Source organism: Sorex araneus, chromosome X, assembly GCF_027595985.1.
Source record: "Sorex araneus isolate mSorAra2 chromosome X, mSorAra2.pri, whole genome shotgun sequence".
NCBI lineage: Eukaryota > Metazoa > Chordata > Mammalia > Eulipotyphla > Soricidae > Sorex > Sorex araneus.
The window spans coordinates 225,383,672-225,407,048 of record NC_073313.1 but is presented as its reverse complement, the minus strand read 5'-3'; positions in this window follow the sequence as shown (position 1 = coordinate 225,407,048).

Sequence of the window (23,377 nt, the reverse complement as noted above, 5' to 3'; positions counted from 1 at the left end):
TACTCCTGGCAGTGCTTGAGGGATCATATGAAAGCCAGTGATTGAACCCAAGTCAACCACGTGCAAGGTAAAAGCACCCTACCTGTTCTACTATTGTTCAGCCTCGATCTCATAATTTTTTTTGGTTTTGTTTTTTTAAGTTTATTTTATTTATTATTCTAGAGCATTAGAAAGCTGTTCATGATTAGATTTCAGTTATACTGTATCCCAACACCCATCCCTCCACCAGTGTACATTTCCCAGCACCAGTGTCCCTAGGTTCCTTCCCATCACCTCCCCACTGCCCACCCCTGCCTGCCTCTTTAGCAGGCACTTCTCTCTCTCTCTTTCTCTCTCTCTCTCTGTCTCTGTCTCTCTGTCTCTCTCTCTTTCTTTTGCTCCTTTGGGCATTGTGATTTGCAATATTGATAGCAAAAGGTTATCAAGAATATCCCTTACCTACTTTCAACAGTCAGTTCTTGTCCAGCTTGATCATTCCCAGATATTATTGTCATAGGGGTCTCCTCTCTATCTCACCTACCCTAAGCCACACACACACTTGTGGTTGATTCCAACACTTCACCAGAAGAAAAGGGACAGACATAGAATGACTGCATTCCTTTGTGGTGTATCTATATACAAACATATACCTCCACTACCCAGCCACCACCATGCTCCAGGCCATTTTTCAGACACTCGGGCTGAACCTCAAGCATGAGTGAAGCCTCACAGAACCTCACAGACTTAAATTAGGTAAAGCAGAACTTTGCAACCTTGGACTCCAGGCTCAATGAGACCTGGAAACAAGATCCTCAGTCTGCCTCCTCCAATCTCTGGCGCCCAAATCCAGATGCCCCAACCTACTGGCACAGATAACCAGGCAAACTGGCTGACCTCCAGTACCTCTACTACCCAACCACCGCCACGCTCCAGGCTGCTTTCTGGACACACCATAAGACACTTAATACCCATTTTCCACAATTCCCACACCATATTTGTGGGGTTCAAATATGGTGTGGACCATGGGAACACCTGTAAGGGTGATTGGAGGCCACCCTAAAAGCCTCCATCTTTCTCAGAGAGCCCTACAAGCTACTGATAGTACCCAGCCCACACGGCAGAGCTTGGCAAGCTACTTGGGGCGTATTCGATATGCCAAAAACAGTAAAAACAATGGGCCTCATTTGCCTGACACCAAAAGAGGCCCCAAATGGCAGCGTTAAGGATGAGCCAGGAGAGGATGACAAAATCTCAGGTACAAACTAGACTGCCAAAATGAAAACGGACTAAAATGACTGTCTGTACTTTCAAGGCACATATGCTGGCATCGGAAGCATCCACCGAGGACCTGATGGGGCAAGTTCAGAAGATCAAGTACAACATCATTGGTCTGACCAAAACGAGAAGGCATCATTCACATCACGCCATTTTCAACACTGGAGAAGAACTGTTCCTCGGAACATGCGACAACAGAGGCATTGGTGGTGTTGGTGTCCTTGTCAACACGAACTTGGCCATGAACATTGATTCATCCGAATGCCTAACAATCCAAATCAGATGATTACACTTGAATAGATGTGGTTCACTGCCGGCAGTTTCTATCTTCATCATCCACTGTGTGATCACAAAAAGGGGGGGCACATGGCAGTGGTGCTCCATGTCTCCCGCCACCTGTGTTGGTTACTCTCACGCTGCTTCCCCCAACCCCGGGAAGTCAATGGCATTGGGAAGGAGAAGGAACAAGGACCAAGCTGGTTTCTGATAAGTTATTTTTTATTCAATCTTTCGTCTCTCTCATCTCTCGCACTCTTCCTTCCTAGCTCCTCATTCCTCCATCCCCACTCTCTGGATTCTGCCCTCTCTCTCTGGATTCAGCTCCTCACTAGTCTCTTCCCCTGCTTGTCTCTTTCCACCTTGCCCTCTGGGCCACACACAGTCTGGTAGCCAAATCAACATAAGAAAGCACAGGAGACACCACCTAGAGGTATTCCAAAGCCCTTCCTGACCACCTGCAGGCAAAATACCTCTTAAGATGTTTTTCTCTCTTCCTCAGTCCAAGAACTCCATCAACATCTTATTACTAGTTATTTTGTATGGACATAGTAAGAGATACATTGAGGCTTGTAGGGCAGCTCTCCTGGCAACATCTTGCCCGGGACTCAGACTATAGCACTCAGGCCAGATTAATCATTCCTAACCCTAGCAGGGTCCAAATCTAGTTATTACTTTTTGGATCATGACAGCAGTTGTCCAGGACCAAGCTCTTAAATTATAGTTAAGCATTAGGCACTTTGGCCAGGCCCATCTCGATGCCAGGGTAGGACAGAACTCACTGCTTGCCCTGGGTCCGTCCCGTCCCTTGTCGAGACCCTGCTTTTGGGGGTCATAGGAAGTAAGGGCAGCTGAGGCTTAGGTGAGAGAATAGATGCCACGAGGAAAATATCATGTTGAGTCAAATGACTCCCAGGTTACAAAAGCATAGCATTTACTACAAGTCTTCCTCTGCCCATACAAAACGACATGGCTCTGAATAAACTATACAAAGGACTCCAGAAGAAGAGAAAAACAATATTTACAAGTCCACAGAACACAAGGAAAGAAATTACAACTAAACACAGAGGAATGGGAATACTGTGATGGGAACAACCCAAGTAAACCTAAACTACCTGAGGCTGTTATCCTACAGTCTACGAACCAACATCCAACTATGATGAAGAAAAAAATTGAGAAGTTCTACATGGAGCTGGAGAAGTTCTACAAAGAAGACTATACCTTCTACAAGATCATTGTAGGTGATTTTAATGCCAAGATAGGACCTAGGTCATCAGAGAACTCCACATTGGGACCCACAGCCTAGAATGGAATGAGCAGGGTGAGAGACTGTCTATGTCCATCATGTCGACCAAGACCATCCATGGTAACTCACAGTTCCAGAAGGCAGAATCTAAACGTTAGACATGGGAGTCTCCCTGTGGACAGTTCCAAAATGAAATTGACCACGTCATATTCAATCAAAGATTTTGCCTGACCGATGTCGCTGTTGTCCCAAAATTCTAAATGGGATTGAATCACCATTTCCTTCATGCAAAATTCTACTTCACAGAGCGAAGAGAAAAGTCTGTAAAGCTTAAGTTTAAGAAGAGAACTCTCAGAATGACCACTAACTGGGAGCTCTTTGGCACTATTATGGCAACATGGGAAGATGCCGTCATTGACAACATCGACAAGGAATATGATTGACTGGTTCAGCACCTCCATAACTGCACAAAGAATGCCGAGAGTGGGAAAGCCACAGACAACTGTCTTTGGAAACTCTGAAGCTCATTCGCCAATGTGGTTTGGCATGAACCTCAGGCAACCACAAGCTAACATCTGAGCTTGCAAAGCTGTGCAGAGAAGCGATAAAGGAAGACCTCAAAGAGAGAAGAGTAGCAGTGTTGGCCAATGCGACAGAAGCCAGGGAAAGTATTCGCAATGCTCGCCTGTCCTTCACCAACTACAAGACCAAGATGACTGCCCTACAATGTCCTGATGGATCTATCACATCATCCAGAAGGACAATGGAAAGGATTATTCACGACTTCTACTTGGATCTCTACTACAACAACATCCACCTGCCCACATACCAAATTCCACAGGATGGATATGTCATTCCCAACGCCCTCCCTTCCAAAATCCAACATGCCTTTTTGTCGGTAAAGAAAGATGCATATATCACCCGGTCCACACAAGGTCAAAATCAAACACCTGAAGAATCTGCCGCCAGTACTCGTAAATACACTGGCTCAGCTCTTCACATACTACCTGCCCAAATACAAGGCTCCATCCTAATGGAAAACCAGAGGGACCATTCTGTTGTACAAGAAGGGAGACATCTACGACATTGGCAACTATAGCCCAATCTGCCTGTTTGTTGTCTGTCTTCTATAAGTTGTTCACTGGAGTCATCCTGAATAGAATAGGCAGAACACAAGACAAAGGACAACCATGTGAGAAAGCTGGGTTCTGAAAAGGATTCAGCACAATCGACCATATCCACACAATGATCAAACTCATTGAAGTTTGTCGAGAGTTCAAGATGCCGCTCTGTCTAAAGTTCATTGATTTATAGAAGGCCTTTGATTCTGTTGAGACTAAAGCAGTCATCGAAGCCCTAGACAAACAGGGGGTTCAAAATCAGTACATCAAGATTCTCCACGAGTTATATTACACATTCACCACCAGGATCTCACCATTCTACAAGGAAGTGATCATCGATATAAAGAGAGGGGTTTGGCAGGGTGATACCATTTCACCGAAACTCTTCAATGCCACCCTCCAGAACATCATGCAGCGACTGGAATGGGAAGGAATGGGAGTGAAGATAGATGGTCGGCAACTATACCACCTCTGCTTCACTGATGACATCATTCTAATAATACCAAACATTAGCCGAGCGGCACAAATGCTAGCTGACTTTGACCTTGAGTTTGGAAAGGTCAAACTGCAGCTGAATCTCAGCAATACAATGTTCATGAAAACCGAAATGTTCCATTTGTTCTCAATGGAACAAACATCTTTGAAAGCAGTAGCTATGTGTACCTGGGTCGAGAACTCAACATGAGAAACAACCTGAAGCTAGAACTGCATAGGAGAAAGAGAACAGCATGGAACGCTTTCAAACGTATGGGAGAAGTGGTTAAAAGGACAAAGAAACTCCGGCTTTGGGCACATCTTTTGGACTCCACCATTCTTCCTGCACTAACATATGCTGCAGGGACCTGGGTCCTATGCAAACAGGATGAGAACGCTATTTGGATATCCCAAAGAGGAATCAAAAGAACTATTCTTGGAGTATCACGTTTCACTCAAGTGAGAGAAGGAATCCGGACTTCAGACCTCTATCGATGGTCAAGAATCAGGGATGCTGTCTCCAGAATCTGGAAAAAACCCGAATGCCCCAGAACGGATGACTGGTTGAGGAAACTTTGGAACATCTATACAATGGAATACTATGCAGCTGTTAGAAAACAGGAGGTCAAGAATTTTGTAGTTAAGTGGATGGGCATGAAAAGTTTCATGCTGAGTGAAATGAGTCAGAAAGAGAGAGACAGACATAGAAAGATTGCACTCATCTATGGTATATAGAATAACAGAGTGGGAGACTATCACCCAAGAACTGTAGAAATAAGTACCAGGAGGTTGACTCCATGGCTTCGAGGCTGGCCTCACGTTCCGGGGAAAGGTCAACTCAGAGAAGCGATCACCAACTACATTGTAGTCGAAGGCCATGTGGGGGAAGGGAGTTGCGGGCTGAATGAGGGCTAGAGACTGAGCACAGCGGCCACTGAACACCTTTATTGCAAACCACAACAGCTAATTAGAGAGAGAGAACAGAAGGGAATGCCTTGCCACAGTGGCAGGGTGGGGTGGGGGGGAGATGGGATTGGGGAGGGTGGGAGGGACGCTGGGTTTACGGGTGGTGGAGAATGGGCACTGGTGAAGGGATGGGTTCCCGAACTTTGTATGAGGGAAGTATAAGCACAAAAGTGTATAAATCTGTAACTGTACCCTCACGGTGATTCTCTAATTAAAAATAAATAAAATTAAAAAAAAAAAGAATCAGGGATGCTGTCTCATTTGCTAAGAGCTGAAAATCAGATGGGTCAGACATGTGATGCGATTTAGAGATGACTGCCTGACTAGAGCTGTTACCGACTGGATTCCACGGGATGTCAAAAGACTGCAGGGCTGCCCACCTACGAGATGTTTAAATTTCTTCATCAAAACCCTGAATGAATGGTTTGAGGCTGTTTGTGTTCCTGGAGCAAGCAGATACCATAGGGCTACACTAGTATGTGACAGGGATGAACGGGGAGACTTTACTGGCACCCGATTGAGCAAATCAAAGATCAATGGGATGACAAGTGATACAAGTGACAAGTGATATATCTATATAAATAAGAATAATATCCATGACTGGGGTAAACAGGGGTTAAGAGAACCCATCTCGTAATTTTTATTGCCCAATGGAGATTATGAATTTATGCTTTTGAGTGGTAAAGTTTGGAAATTGTTTTAAGTATTTACTTTTATCTGCAAGGCAATTAAATTACCTGGAGTTTATTGTAAAAAAATGTGGGTTTCAGCAATACCACTGCTGGGAATATATCCCAGAAAAGCCAAAAAGTATAGTCAAAGTGACATATGCACTTATATGTTCACCGCAGCACTGTTTACAATAGGCAGAATCTGGAAAAAACCCGAGTGCCCTAGAACAGATGACTGGTTGAAGAAACTCTGGTCCATCTATACAATGGAATACTATGCAGATGTTAGAAAAAATGAGGTCATGACGTTTGCATATAAGTGGATCAACATGGAAAGTATCATGCTAAGTGAAATGAGTCAGAAAGAGAGAGACAGACATAGAAAGATTGCACTCATCTGTGGAATATAGAATAATAGACTATAAGACGAACACCCAAGAATAGTAGAAATAAGTACCAGGAGGTTATCACCATGGCTTGGAGGCTGTTATCTCATTCTGGGCAACTCAGAGAAGGGAACAGCAAGTAAAATGTGGTTGTTGGTCATGTGGGGGAAAGATGATGCGGGCCAAATATAGACTAGAGACTGAACACAATGGCCACTCAACACCTTTATTGCAAACCACAACACCTAATCAGAGAGAGAGAACAAAATGGAATACCCTGCCATAGTGGCAGTGTGGGGTGGGGAGAGACAGGACTGGGGAGGGGGGGAGGGATGTTGGGTTTACTGGTGGTGGAGAATGGGCACTGGTGAAGGTATGGGTTATCAAACTTTGTAAGGGAGAAACATGAGCACAAAAATGTATAAATCTGTAACTGTACCCTCACGTTGACTCACTAATTAAAAATAAACTATTAATTAAAAAAATGTGGGTTCGATGACACTTAAGAAATAATATTTTATCTTATATTAGAAAATTATTATAAAATAAACAAGTATGTAAAATTCTAAAATGTATTATTTTCTACAAAATATTATTTTAGTAACAGGTAAAAGATTTATGTAATCTGAAGAGAAACCAGAGTGTGTGTATGTGTGTGTGTATATTCCAATTGAAATGTATAATTTCTAATGAATACCACAATTAAAGCCATGCTTTTAAAGTATGAACAACTTCAAGAAAACCTGTGTTTTCAGAATTGATCACAGAGAAAATTATAACCCAAATATATGCAAGCAACACAGTAAAATCAGTGTGACCCCAAACAACACATGTGCAATCATCACAGCTAAAGTGCAAAATCCATGGCAAGGACCCATGGCTAAAAGTGAAAGTACCTCAATGTGTGACCCTAGTTGAATATCATGAAGAAATGTGCAAGACCCACAAAATGCTATCCCAAGCATCACAACAATAGCAGCAAAAAAAAGAAAGTCAGAAATTATATTAAAAACTAAATATAAGAGGTATATAATCATTATCTATATTATGGTATATTCACATAGAGAAACAAATATATAGAGATGTGATAAATACATGACAGTACTGGCATAAGATGGTGAAGTTGAAGTACAAAAGTATTTTTCAGAATTTAGAGCTTTGCCTTAAGTATTATAGAGATCAACATCCTTCAGGATCTAGTTTTGTGGTTCTGTTCATTACAAAGCTTTCAACATAGTTAAGAATCTCTTGTTTTCATACAGATAAAAACTTAAAACACAAACATTGTTGCCATAAATTTAAAGTCCATAGTAATTTTGGAAGCAGCTTCTAGCTATATTAAATCTCATTAAAATGAATTCATGTTTGTTTTTCCAGACTGAATGATGAAGAGAAAATGTATAATTGCATCAAAATATGAGGACATGTGATTAAAAGCTACAAAGAACTAAAGACATTTAACTAATGTATAACAATTAAAATGAATTGACATGAGACTTTTTTGAGCATCTTATTTTTTGAAAGCTTCCTGGGCTTGAGTGGTACACGTGAGCTCTTAGCTCATAGAATATAAGCATTTTCATGTCTTTATTCTCAAAACACAATTGAAATTCGTTTGTCAGAAGTTTGCTTAAAATTTGGCAAGAATAAATGGCTTTATTCTGTCTTTGTGTAATGGCTGCAATTGTAGTTTGTATAATTAACACAACTAGTTGTTGAGCTCAATGAATGAGTGCAACTGTGTGTTGTGGGGGGCTGGAAGGGAGGGGTTGTAACAACAAAAAGATAAAGTCCACTAAAGACTTTTATAAAAAAAGTATCAAAAACTTTTTTAAAGATCATATTGGCAGGTATGTTATGTTATCTTGACTTTTGTCACTAGTGGACATGTATATAACCTGTAGCCTATTGGTGGTCCCTTATCTGAAAACCATGGGGGTAGGGCTATATGAACTCCTACATTGTCATTGATGTAAAAAATTATGATGTAATCATTTTATCGCCTGATAAATATACAATCATTGGTCATGAAAGTACTGTGCAAAATAACACTGAGCATATTTTATCACTAATTAATGTCCCAAATATCTTGAGATTACACTGAGAAAACTCTCAAAATGTAAGGATATAAAATATACTTTATTGGCAAATAAGAACCTAGGAGATTCCGAGTTATATCACATTGTACAAGAGGTATTTTGAGACTTAATTGTGATAATTTACTCTGCAATGAGGAAAACATTAAGAATAAATTATAATCTGTTGATCAATAGTAAGAAATTTAGAAATAACTGCTAAAAAATATAGTTGTAAATTTAAAAATGCTGATATTTTCTTTTTCTTAAGATAATAGAAAATAATTAATATTTCTTTCAAATTTAAGTCCAAAATAATTTAATAAATCAGCCTTCTTATTGCCAGCTAGCTTTCAGCAAATTAGGTATTTTCTTCATAGAACACTAAGGTCTAAAGAAAGATAAATCCTTAAACTGAAGGGAAAGAAAACAGGAATCTCTATAAATGGCTAGTAGAAAAAAGTAAAAGAATACATTAAACAAAAGCTAGATACTGAAATGCAGCTGCAGTTAACACTCCATCATTGAGGTATGATGGATAATACTTGTACTGTATAAATTCAGGCTAAATTTCTGCTATGGGTTTTTATTTCTAATGACAAAAAAAGTGCAGAAACAACTTCCATTCCCACTAAGTCGAATCTGCGATTCCATCTGCTCAGATTTTATGCTTAAAGTAGAAAAAGAAAGAAATCAATTTCAAAAAACAAACCTTTTTCACCCTGACACTATTAAAATGTTCAGCAATTCCAATTCCTTGGAATTTTATTCAAATTGAGCCACTTTGAATAATGAAGAAACCATTATTTTTCAATATCTAGGGCAGTCTTCTCTTCAAAGGTAGCATGTGAATGAAGCAATGAATTAAACCAATATAAAAAGAACGTTACCCCTCTTTATAGGCCTAATTTGAGTAATGAAATACATATTTGAAGGGTTATAAATAATAATTGTCCTAAATTCTTTCATTTTACTAAAAGAAAGACATTGTCTGTCTGAAACTATGAATTTAAAATAGCACATTATTTTCTTCCAATTTTAAGTGATATGTAAAATGTTTATAAAAAAATCATGGCTTCTACTTTATTTCTTAAGAGGAGAGAATTTGATATAAACACAAATTCTATTACTTAATGAAAAGCAGGCTGGAAGAATAAATGGGTAGCTTAAAATTCTTTAATATTCTTTAATAATAGGTTTGATTTTTTTCAATTCATGTTTTCATTGGCTTCCTGGGTATAAAATGTAGTGCATTTCTTGAGAATTTATCATGTTTGCAGAAAAACTGCTCCCTAATTTAAAACACAGCCACAAAACATTGTTAAATTTGAGAAAAATACCTTGGTCTCAATTTATCAGAATTTAAATTACCTTTTTAATTATTTTTACAATGAAATAGGTTTTAATAATTTTACAAAGTATTACATATCAATAAACTTATAATGTTAAAACTATAATGAATTTTATAACACTTCAGTGGAATTAATATTAATGTTAGGTGGAATCCAACTTTTATTCAAAGATAATAAAGTATCTAAAGATATTTCTCAAAAGAGGAGAAACTTGAAATGTATTGTTTTCACTAGAGAAAAAAACAGTGCTATTTAAGTACTCAGTATGTTATTTTTCTTATATTAACTGTTCAAGTTGTAGATCATACAGTGATTAGAATCAATGATCATAGGAACTTTCCAATTACAAACAAATGAAAACTGTTTTTCATAGTTTTATCTGTGTAAGTTTCTTGGCCTTAAAGGGTCAACATGAGATTGCAAAACAACACTTCAAAAGTAGTTACTCTGTTTGGGGTAAATGTTAATAAATTTGTTACTCATTATATATTTACTTTTTTCTCTAAGACAATCTAATATATAAGAAATGCAAGAAGAGAGAAAGTTATATACTTATTAGTGCATTATATGCCTTAAAAAAGAACATGGAGTTGTTTGATAAGCAAAAATAAATAATTCAGAAAACATAGCAAATCGAAAAAGATAAATTTATGTAGTACTGTTAGATAATTCCAGTAGCAATTGTTTAACTTGGAATACAACTTTGCTGCTTAGATGGTTTATTTTAAGTGAGTTTAATAATAAAAATATATTATGTTGCCACATTTCATTATGATTTTGAGATAGATTTCACATTCACAGTGCTATTTGATAAGATGAAATAATGACTGACTTCACTTATCAGGTCATTAGGTAAAAAAATATTTTTCTAAAAAGATCCTTCATACATTATTTATTTATTTATTTATTGAATCATTGTGAGATAGACCCTTGAAAAGCTGTTCATGATTAGATTTCAGTCATACAGTATTCTAACACCATCCCTCCACCAGTGATTTCCCAGCATCAGTGTCCCCAGGTTCCCTCCTATCACCCCCCATCCTCCAATGACCAGCCTGTCTCTATGCTTTTCTTCCCTCCCTCCCTCCCTCCCTCCCTCCCTCCCTCCCTCCCTCCCTCCCTCCCTCTTTTCTCTCCCTCTCTCTGTCTCTATTTCTCTCTCCCTCACTCTCTCTCTCTCTATTTCTCTCTCTCTCTCTCTCCTCTTTGCACTGTAGTTTGCAATACTGATAGTGAAAGATTATCAAGATTATCCTTTTAAATACTTTTAACAGTCAGTTCTTCTCCAGCGTGATCATTCCCAACTATTATTGTCACACTGGTCTCTTCTCTATCTTACCTATTCTCAGCCCCCACATACTTGTAGTTGATTCCAACTTTTGACCAGTCCTCCTAGTCCCTGTTTTCCTTGGCCATAGATGTTAATCTTATACTTTATATTTTTATATGATACAAATGAATGCAGTCATTCTATATCTGTCCCTCTCCTGACTCATTTTACTCAGCATGATAATCTCCATGTGCATCTCTTTATAGGAAAATTTCATGACTTCAGTTTTCCTAACAGCTGTTTGTATTTCGTTGTGTAGATATCACATATTTTCTTTATTCATTCGTCTGTTCTTGGGCACTCAGGTTGTTTCCAGATTCTGACTATTGTGAACAGTGCCTGCAAAAATTCTTGAGTACAAGATTTTTTCAGCAGTTGGCATCAGGTGATATAGAGTCTTTTTATAATAGTAGAAGTTATGATAGAAATTGTTTTACATAAAATTATAAGAAGAATATTTACATGATAAAGTAGTAAGTGGGCAGTAAAACATTTAGAAAATCATTTATAAAGGATTACAGGGTGTGACAGAATGTTTTTGACATGTTGAGAATGATAATTACTGGAGCCAGAGCAAAAGTTCAGCAGAAGTTCTTGCCATGCACACAACAAAAGAGCGTTCTAATCCTTTGAAACAGATGCACCACTGGTTGTGGCCTCAAACAAAACATATATACAAACGAACAAACAAAAATCCCAAACAAACAAAACTATACACCCACATCAGTATTTTGAAAATATCTGAATTATACATTCTTATTTGGAAAAGTTAACAATGGAATCATAGATGGTTGAATCATTAATTCAGTAGTAAAAAGTTAGTATTAAAAAGAGTAGAAAACAATATTTTGTAGTATAGACTCAGAAGAATACAGGAATGTAGGGAACAGAGTGTAGGTATGTTCTAAAATAAATTGCTTTAGGAGTGTGCTGGCACACATAAGCCATTTTTATTATTCTTTCTCTAACTCTGCCACTTTAATTATGTGACCCACTTATAAGTAGTTATATTTGTATAGCTAAGAATCTTAAATATGTATATTTCACAAGCATAGTTTTTATTTAATTATCTATTTGTAGTATTTCCCAGATGTAGAAAACTTTTTGCCAAGAGAGAAAAAATGGACAAACAATATCAGAAGATGTATCTTTGCCTGATATTTGTCCCCTATATATTTTTCCTTAGTTTATTAAGCTTACATGCCTAATACATGACTTTTCATAATCTTTTCTCAGTTATCTCTAACTTATGGCTCTCATCTTTAGCATTGAATTAAACCTTGTCAGTTATGCATGAGCTGCAACCTCAAAATTATAAATTGGTACACTATAATAGTAATACTGGAAATAAACATGGAGGAAAATTGGTGTATGATAAGAACTTCATGGTTGTACAACAAAATTAGCTAAAAACTATCCCTTAGCATTCTTTGGATGAATAAAATTTCTTGGAAAAGTCACATGGGTAACAAAATCAGATGCACAAGCATGGTTATAACAAGAACAGAAAATCTTAGATGTGTCTTTCTGAGAAATAAAAGGCTTATAAATTTTATGCTGACTGTAAAGAAGACTGGGTTGGTAGAACAGCTGAATACTTTCTATAGACTTACATTAAAACTATGGAAAGAACATATTTTAGGGGGGGGAATAAAGAGAGGAGGTTGAACGAATGAACATTCTGGTAGAGGGTATGACATTTAATGTCCTATGCATGAAACCCTATCATTGATAGCATTGTAAATTACTGTGCCTAAAATGTAAAAAAGAATTAAAACATGACAAGTTAGTTGAGTTCTTTGAGGTAAAATATATTCACTTTTGATATTAAATAATCTTTATTTTCTCTGTGACTAGTTTTTATTACTTATAAACTTTACTTTTTCTATGTAGTAGTTATTTACAGATTTTTATTATATAATAAAATTATAGTATTTATAAGCAGCATTTTAAAAATATGTCTTTTGTTGTAATGAAATATTTTAAATATTTCTCTCTATATATTTAAATGTGAAAGATATAACCCTAATAATTTTAATTATGAGTGAAATAGTTCAAAGATGATGTGGAAATTTATGCTTTGTGGCTTCTTTAAAGAGGGAAGTCAATAAGATAGAGGAAAGAATATGATAAAGGGGTATTTATTTGGGTGTGTCTCTTCCGTGTAACCTCTGAAATCCATGATGAAGCACATGAGAACAGTAAAATGCTTAATATTCACATTGCTTGATGAAGGAGTTGAGTTATGCTTTGCCTAGGTAGAGGGGATAAGCAGATACAATTCTCAAATAACTAGGAGCACAGAATTAGAAGGAACTATATGATAGTTTTTAAATTTGCAGAATGGAAGGCTAGGCTAACTAGAACTCATGATAAGGCAAATGAAATTTCTGAGAGCAAGAAATCCCATCATAAAATTATATAAGTAATAATTAAATAAGAAATCCCAGCATGCAAATATCTGGTTTATAATTGCATATTGTGAGTCCCATCCTAGCTCTACTGAAAGTTTTATTTCTGCATTGGCCTGGAAATAATAACACTAACATAAATTACCCATTTAAACTCTGTATACCAAATAATACAAAGGTCAATTTTTCTCTAACTACTAAATGCCTTTACCTGAGTTATATTCTATAATTCCTGAATAATATTTCATCATTCCTATACATAAAAAATGAGATTTTTCCTGGGATGGATGCCCCAGAGTGGAATTTATGGATCGTTATTCCTTGCTGCACTGTACAATTGCTAAGATATGGAATCAATCTAGGTTTCCAATGATAGATAAATGGTTTATGAAGATGTGGAATAGATACACAATGGAATACTATGCAGGTGCAAGGAATGATGAAACCATGCAATTTGCTGCAACATGGTCAGAACGGGAAGATATCGTGTTTAGTGAAGTCAGAAGAAGAAAGACAAACACTTGTCTGTGGAATATATACCACTGGATGAGGAATTGTGTTGTAGTAAAAGGGGGGAGTGCTTAGATCATCCTCAACTCCAGTGTTTAAAGAGGAGACAGAGAAGGAAAGTAATCAAGGGGGTGGGCAAGGGGGGGGGGAAGAAAAGAACAAGAAGCAATGTGTTAACAGGCATCAGAGCTTCAGTTTTACCAGTGATATGAGTGAGGGTTATAGCCATTACCCAAAACACAGATTCAAGATGACTGAAAACATGAGGTCTAAGCGGCAACCACTGAAACTTTGCAATGTGCCTGTCAATGTGCAATGTGACAGGTGGGGATGTAGTGGGGGATGGGATAGGGGGGAAACAGGGAACACTGGTAGAAGGAAGTTGACACTGGTGGAGGGATAGGTGTTGAATTATTGTATGCCTAAAACACAACATTCAGAAACTTTATAAATCATGGATCTTTAATAATTTTTTTAGTATATGTGCTGCCAAAGTGAGCACTAATAATTTTTTTAAATGAAAAAAATATCTCTCTCAGTTTCCATTTTACCTTAAATAATAAGGTCTCAGTATTTTTCTCCAGCTTGGCTTTTCTGATTTCCAAAGCCTTATGATGGCCACCATAATTAGGTTATTATCTTTTCATACTATTTCTCATATCATGTCTATTTCCTTTTGTCTTTCCTTTTAATCCATGAGGACAGAGACAATATTTATTTTGCTGACCATTCTTTTTTAGTGCTAGCATTGTGTTTTGAATATGGTATAAACTAAATAAATAAAGCAAGTGTTACTATTTGGTCAGGGAATCTTATGACATTTATGCTTTATAGATGAACATAAATAGACACATTGCCATTGACTTTTGAGATACTGAGCTTGATGGTAAAACTTTTTCTTTTAAGGTATGATCTGTAAAACCGGCACCGTCCTGTTAACAATTGTTAAATCAGATCTACAGTTGTGACATTTCGGTTTTATAGATGGGAGTGAATAAATATTTTGAAATGGTGTCTATTGGGGCTGTTAATCTTGATGCTTAAACCACTGGGTTTTAGGTTAGACCCCTAAAACATATACTGTACCATAAATGATTCTTAAATCAATACAGGCCTGTGGTTGTGACTCAGTGGTCACAATCAGAGCCAGAACTGCAGACATAAGGCCTTATGTTCAATTTCCTACAGCACATAAATACCAAGTGTGAGAATGAAAGCACTGCTGTTGCTGATGTCTGATGATGCCACGACATAGCGTGTTAGCACTGGGCATACCTCCCAAAGAGTGTTCAAGCACAGCAACCAAATGTGCAACTTCTGGTAAGAATATAATGTCCTGCATGTGACTTTTAGTCACTGCAGCTACCACCTGCACAACAGAAACAGAGGAAAGGCAGGGAGTAATAAAATAAAATCATATTACCATAATTAAATATATGCTACATGAATTTCCTGTGACATTTCACCTGAGAAGAAGAAGAAGAAAATGAAAGGAGCAAAGCAGAAGTTTTGAAAAACTCCAGTGCTTGAGTGCATAAAGAAAATAGCTGTCTGGGCTCAGAGATCAGATTTTATTATATATTCAACTATATTCAACTAGAAATATGCCCTACTGCTTCATTTTGAGCTAGTTACTTGTGTAATTATTTACTGTTTTTCTCTTTCCAATCAAACTAGTTTCCTAATAACCTTCATTAAGAAGTTCAATATTGTTTCTTCCTGTATCTTCATAGGTAATTCTGAGTCTAACTCATAGAAGACATTCAGTACTGTGGCATAAATCAATATCTAATTTTATATGGACTGGAGTGATAGCACAGCGGGTAAGCCTTGCACACAGTTGACCCAGATTCAATTCCTCCATATTCGATAGGCCAAAAAGAGTAGCAACAAGTCTCACAACAGAGACGTTACTGGTGCCTGCTTGAGCAAATCGATGACAGTGACAGTGAATTTTATATATGTTTGCATGCTCATCTTCATACTTTTCAGCGAATAGTTATGTGATTGTGTGTATGACTTTCAGATGCTAAGAAAAGTAGATTAATGTTCATAAATTATAAGCACTAAATCAACATACAGAAAATTAAAATTGCATAAATTGTTATTAATACCATAGCAACATGATTATTGTCTGTATATCCAGGATCATTGTAAGAAATTTAAGTATTTCTGCTACTTTTTTGTTCTAATAATGCTGTTTTTCTAATTAAACCCAGAAAATTTAGAAAATAGAAACACTGAATCAGGATTAAGAAGTTGCAGTTTGAGAGTATGTGGAAGAGGAGCAAAGCTGAAAGTTGAGAAAATTAAATACAAGACTCTGACATAAAGAAGAAAATTGTATTCTCACCTCCTTCTTGTTATGAAAGGTGTTTCCTTGCTTTGCTTATTTTATCTTATCATAAAGTCACAGCATATTCTTGTAGCAAGTAATGGTAAAGTAATTTTCCAAAGAGAAAAATGTATAGAGTAATATAGAAATCAACAACTGGAGTGGAGTTTTGTACTGACCATCACACATATTATGACAACTAGCTAATGTTGGACTCCAAGATAATATTTATTAAAAAATATTTTCAATGTCATTATAATTTTAATAATCTAAAATTTACTGTTGATTTGATATATTTATTCATTTCATTATATAAAATAACATAAAATATGGTCCATATAATTTATGATGTTATTTTCTATATGAGCAATAAACATAAACTTATATAAAATAGACTTTTTGTTCTGTGTCATGAATGAATTCTGTTAAGTTCTTTGAACTTACTAAAATTACATATATACATGTTGTACTATATAAAATCATGAATATTTTTTGAAGGAAATATTTTCTTTACATTTTTTAAACACTGTGCTTCACTAAGTTTTTACCCCCAAGGAACCCCCCCACCTTTTGCAGGCACAAAATAATGTATTTTATATTGCTTGCTCTATACGGGTTGCCTTTCCCTCCCTGCCCCAAGCAGAGCCTTGACAGTTGAAGACCTCTGGAACCCAGCCACAGCCATCTCAACCCATGTTCAAGGCCACTTTCCACACACTTGGACGAGCCTCAAGCATGAAGGGACCGGCAGAGGAACACAGATGTCCGGGAACCGGGGCTGAGATCTCCATGCCTGCTCGGATTGGGACTGGGTCTTCTCCAGCCAGATCCTCATTTTTCAGTAGCTTGGCAGCCACACCCATCAACGACCAACATCCAGAGATTGTAAGACCAAGCTCCAGACGCTTCGCGGCCGTGCGGCACGTAATAGCCTTGTTCTCCCTCTTGGAGAACCTGACAAGCTACCAAAAGTTTATTGCCTTCATGGAAGAGCCCTGCAATCTTCCCATGGTGTATTCATATCCCAAAATACAGTAAAAGATATATGCATGCCTCTCGGAGAGCCGGGCAAGCTACCAAGAGTATCCCACCCGTATGGCAGAGCCTGGCAAGCTACGTTTGGCGTATTCGATATGCCAAAAACAGTAATGATAGATCTCATTCCCCTGACCCTGAAATTGCCTCCCATCGTTGGGATAGACGAGTAAGGAGAGGCTGCTAAAATCCCAGGGCTGAGTGTAATAGAGACATTACTGGTGCCCGCTCAAATAAATCGACGAACAACAGAATATCAGTGATACAGTGATATAGTGATATTGCTTGCTCTAACTAGATGGCTAATGGAATTATTACAAAATAGACTTCATAACAGGAAATTTCGTGAAAATTGTTATATCTCATCATGGGGTTATTAAGTCATTGTCTGAGGCTTTATTAAATTGTTTGTTGCTAGTTGAATCTTCTGTATTATTGCTTTTATTTATTGACCTTAGTTGGTTTCTATGTTACTTCCTCATTTAATTTGGTATGCTCCTATAGGCTCACAGTATTGTGGAGTTTGGTGGTGTGCTGGGACTGGAGGATCTGTACAACTGGGCTGATGAGTTTACATGAGGCAGCTGGGAGATAAGGAACGGTATTTTAGTTCATTTTATTTAGCTATATTGAAGAACTATGCTTTATAAGACTTTAGAGATATAATGCTACCATATTACTCCCACCATCAAAATGCAATTTTTTTTTATCATAGTTCTCTGGGTCCTTCCACTCTTTCAATCCACTTCCATATATTTCTCCTCAAGGAACTTTACCTTTAGCCACTTCTCAACAAAATGTTTCTTCAAAATTATAAATAGCACTGCACTGCATTGTCGTCCCATTGTTCATCAATTTGCTTGAGTGGGCATCAGTAACATTTTCATTGTGAGACTTCTTGTTACTGTTTTTGGCATACTGAATACGCCACAGGTAGCTTGCCAGGCTCTGCTGTGCAGATGGGATACTTTCGGTGGCTTGTCGGGCTCTCTGAGAGAGACGGAAGGACCTACGAGTTCACTGTGAAAGATACAATGGGATTAATGAGATTTATTAATGAGAAAGAATCATTTCTTTATATATAATTTTACTTAGTCTTTGAGAAAATGTTACTTATATTTTCCTGAGTTCAAAGCTCATCACAAGGAACTTGAGATCAGGAATCTGTTTGTAATAGGTATGTCTACATAAGTCAGATTTTAAAATGGTTGAGCTAAATGATTGCTTCTTCCTGTGCAAAATTTCATAGATATAAGAATGATAATGACAAATCAACTAGACAAATCTGTCTTCAATCTTCCCTAAAAGAAAGTAGAATAAAAATAAATTTCATTTAAAAACTGAACAGAAACCTTGAAAGTTATATGGAAATAATCCAATCTCTAGATAATGTTTCTTAAATGTATATTTCATGAAATGTACTTCCTACAAAATGGTTCTGCTCTGTGTTTATATATGCTACAAATAAATAGTACACAGAGATGAGGGCATTTTGTAGCTTAGTCAATAAAAGTATCATACCCTAACCCTTTACCTTTCAATCAAGTGACACTGACATGATAATATTTTATTAGAGTAGTAGAACTTGTTAGATAAATAGGTTATTATTATGGAATGTAAGCCTATTAATGCTGTAAATTTATCTTCAGATATGTCATGTAAGATACATTAGTACCCATTAGATGCAAGTATAAGCTAAACATTAATGGAGCTATTGTTGATATCTTTTCACCACAATATCCTCCCAGTTGTAAGTGCAATGCCTCTGAACAGAGCATTCTTCTAAGTGGTAGACCATTCTAAATGATATGCAATTAAGAAATGTGCTATTCCACTGCATTAAAGCACAAACCAAAGCAAGTTATTAACATCCATTTCCAGTATTACTTTTCAAGTGAATGTGTGTAACACGGAAGTGATCACTTACCTTATAATAACAGTTAAAAAAACATACTTACAGACCTTATACTATAGCTAGAAATGTTTCTTTATTTATCCGTGATGCTCTTGACAAAAGAAAATTCATTCTTAAGAGAACATTTTGTCTTGGGTTAGAGAACAATGGAAAAATAATTTCATCTTAATTTTTAGACCCTAAAACACATAAAAATATGTACAACATAAGAATGATGAAATTAAACAATTTTGTGGTGATAAAGTTCTGTGTAAACATATGTAACATTAGTACTAATCTGTAATTAAAAAGTAAACCAAATAAAAGATATTTGGTCCTAAAAGATTTTTATTCCACATTCAATAATGGAATGTGGAGTGTGAAATTTATTAATTCACATATCAAAATATTGGAAAATCCATATATCAACTGACTTACACTATATCTTACACTAATACAAACTCTTTATTTATATTTCATTCTTTTTATCTACCTCACTCTACAGTTAGGAGACATTTCTCAACAAAGTGTTAAGAGCCAAGATGTCACCAGTAACCATTACTGTTTTTTGGCTTAAACTATAGCAGCAGAGACCAAATCACATAAACTTCTTAGACTTTGTACACACTTCAGTGAATTGCGAATAAGAACTGTCTTAATACAAAAAGTCCTTTGGATTTCAAATCTTATTTAATCCTCACATTTTGACTGTCAAGTTATATGTAAAGAAACTGAGAATCAATAAAATGAGACTCATATAGCTTCAAAGGTGAGAGCAATAATAGAAATCAGATCAAATTCAAATGCAAAATCCTGTCCCTTACCCCAAAGCAGCTTGTGTAGCTACTAATCCATTGCCAATAATCTGTTTTTTAAAAAAGCTGCATTTGAAAGTTTCTATTACTTGAAAAAGGAAAGATACAGCTTTATGAGGGAAAGAGCTAATTCATGCTGTCTCCACTGGTGTTACATGTTAAACACTACGCTTTGATTTTCCAGATGTAACTATCTGTGCATGATGTAATTAAACTCCCTTGAAAAGAGGTTAAGACCAACTCACATTATATTCAATTTATAACATGACAACTGCTCTGGATTAAGCAGTACCATTATATACTATGAGAACAAATGAACAACAAAAAATGCTAATGAAAATTATGTTCTAACTGCAACATTTATATGTAAGAATGTAGCACTGTTGTCTCATTGTTCATTGATTTGCTCCAGCAGGCACCAGTAACGTCACCATTTCTTTCTTCCTTTGCAATTTTTTAAACCATAAAATTAATATCAATATATATTTTGTGTTATAGTTTGCTCAGTTGAGTTATTGATTGCATGAATTGAAGTACAAATGTAGCAGAAAAATTAAAAGCATAAGTATAGACTGAGGCCCCAAGTAAAATACTGAAATTAATAACTACTTCTAAGGGAATACCTACAAAACACAAATTCAGTTCCATTGTTCATAGCTAAGATATTCTGTCCCTAATGGGCTTACCTTCTCAGAGCCAGTTTTTCATTCCAAAATTAATTTTTCCTAATAAGAAAATGACTACACAAAACTTCAAAAGTGATTTTATTATCTTTCTTGGTTAATGTTCAAATAGGCCCACTCTTTCTGGAGTGTTTATTAACTTGCTTAGCTTTAGCATTTTAATTTAATTTGAAGTCATCTGTTGAATGTCAAATATGTAAAAAGCATTTTGATATATCCTTAGGGTATGCACAGACAAAGAATGATGCTCCTGAGCTAAAGTTAAAGGTCTTTAAACTGAATTATTATTTAGCTAATTATTGTATATAAAAATCACATATAAAGGAAAAATTTTGAGTTGGAATGCACACATAAAATGAAAATTCAACTAAAATATTTATAAAATGATTTTACAAAGAGATATTTTCTATACTTAGAGGTGCTAATTTTAAAATACAATTTCATAGTAATATGTGATACAATCACAATATACAATCACCATATCACAATATACAATACACATAAAATATAGCTAACTGAAATGTTTAAATACATCTGAAATAGGGATATCAGGATTGCAAAGAAAACTGTTCTACAGAGAGAAAGGAAGAATGAAACTTTATAATGTTAAGAAATGCCTTTTAGGGGCTGGAGCAATAGCACAGCGGGTAGGGCGTTTGCCTTGCACGCGGCCGACCCGGGTTCGATTCCCAGCATCCCATATGGTCCCCTGAGCACCGCCAGGAGTAATTCCTGAGTGCATGAGCCAGGAGTAACCCCTGTGCATCGCCGGGTGTGACCCAAAAAGCAAAAAAAAAAAAAAAAAAAAAGAAATGCCTTTTAGGGTCTGGAGTGGTAACACAGCAGGTAGGGCATTTTCCTTGTGGCCAAACTGGGTTCGATTCCCAGCATCCTATATGGTCCCCTGAGCACCACCAGGAGTAATTCGTAATTCCTGAGTGCCGAACAAGGAGTAACCCCTGTGCATCGCCGGGTGTGACTCAGAAAGCAAAATTTTAAAAAAAAAGTCTTTAAAATGATGCTGCCCAGAGAAAAAAATAAATATCTGCCTTAATTCTTAACTATTTCTAGATTTCAGGCCTTCCTGAAACCTGTCTAATGATTCTTTCCTGATAACTCCACAACGCACTCCCCTCTTCTTGAACTGGGCTGTTTATCATATAATAAACTCATATAATAAAAGGCTCATGTAATAAAAGGAAGTCTGGTTAAGAATAAAATGGCTGTTCAGGCATTTTACTTGATTGAATAACTTGCCTGTTGGTACCAAGCTTATGAGTGCCAGAATAGAGATTCCAACTAAACTATGCACAGATGTCTGGCCCATGTCATACGGTCTTGCCTTTTCTTTATACCAGACACTCTCGTAATAGTGAGCGGCTAAATGTCCAGATTTTTCAAAGCAAAAGATAAGTATAGAGGTGTAAAGAAGTCAATTAAATTCCCCTTAAAATCCTGTGAAATTTTCTATTTCAACTCTTTTAGCATGTTCAACAATGTAAGATACAGCTTTCGGGGAAGTAGTGTTATCAGACACAATCTGTATCTGATCCTATGTTACAATCACTACTAAGAATATTACAACATCTAACTTAGAATTTACATAAGATGAAAATTAGAATTTACATAAGATTTGAGGAAAGACTTTAAATGTTGTAAGGGGGTCAGACTGACATTTTAATCATATTCCCAATGTTTCTCTTGACAGAACAGGTCACATTAGAAGAATTAGTGGAATATTTACTCTAGGAGGAGTTGACTCTATTGCTATTTCTGAGAAAGAAATTCAGAGAGAATGACTAGCCTTTCATACAAAATATTAAAACAATTTTAACATAACTTTTCATTAAAGTACGGCTACTAATAGCATATATGTATATTTTTCACTGGCATTGTTTCATTGCCAGTATTTTCAGTCAGAAGAAATTACTTAAAAAAAAATGGAAAAGCTGAGTTCAATAAAGTGAAATATAAAGGTGTAACTTTTTTTTTTTTCTTTTTGGGTCACACCCGGCGATGCACAGGGGTTACTCCTGGCTCTGCACTCAGGAATCACCCCTGGCGGTGCTCAGGGGACCATATGGGATGCTGGGATTTGAACCCGGGTCGGCCGCGTGCAAGGCAAACGCCCTACCCACTGTGCTATCGCTCCAGCCCCAGGTGTAACTTTTTTTATTAGTGAATCACTGTGGGATACAGTTACATACCTACAAATTTTTGTGTTTGCATTACAGTCATACAATGATCAAGTACCCCTCCCTTCACCAGTGCCCATTCTCCACTACCAATGATCCCAGTATCCCTCTAACCACTACCCCCTTCTGCCTCCCACCCCACCCTGCTTCTGTGGCAGGGTATTCCCTTTTGATCTCTCTCTCCTTTTGGGTGTTGTGGTTTGTAACAGAGGCATTGAGTGGCCATTGTGTTCGATCTATAGTCTACATTCGGCACGCATCTCCCAACCCGAGTGGGTCCTCCAAACATCCTTTACTTGGTGTTCCATTCTCTAACTGAGCTATCTTTTCCCCCAGCATGTGAGGCCA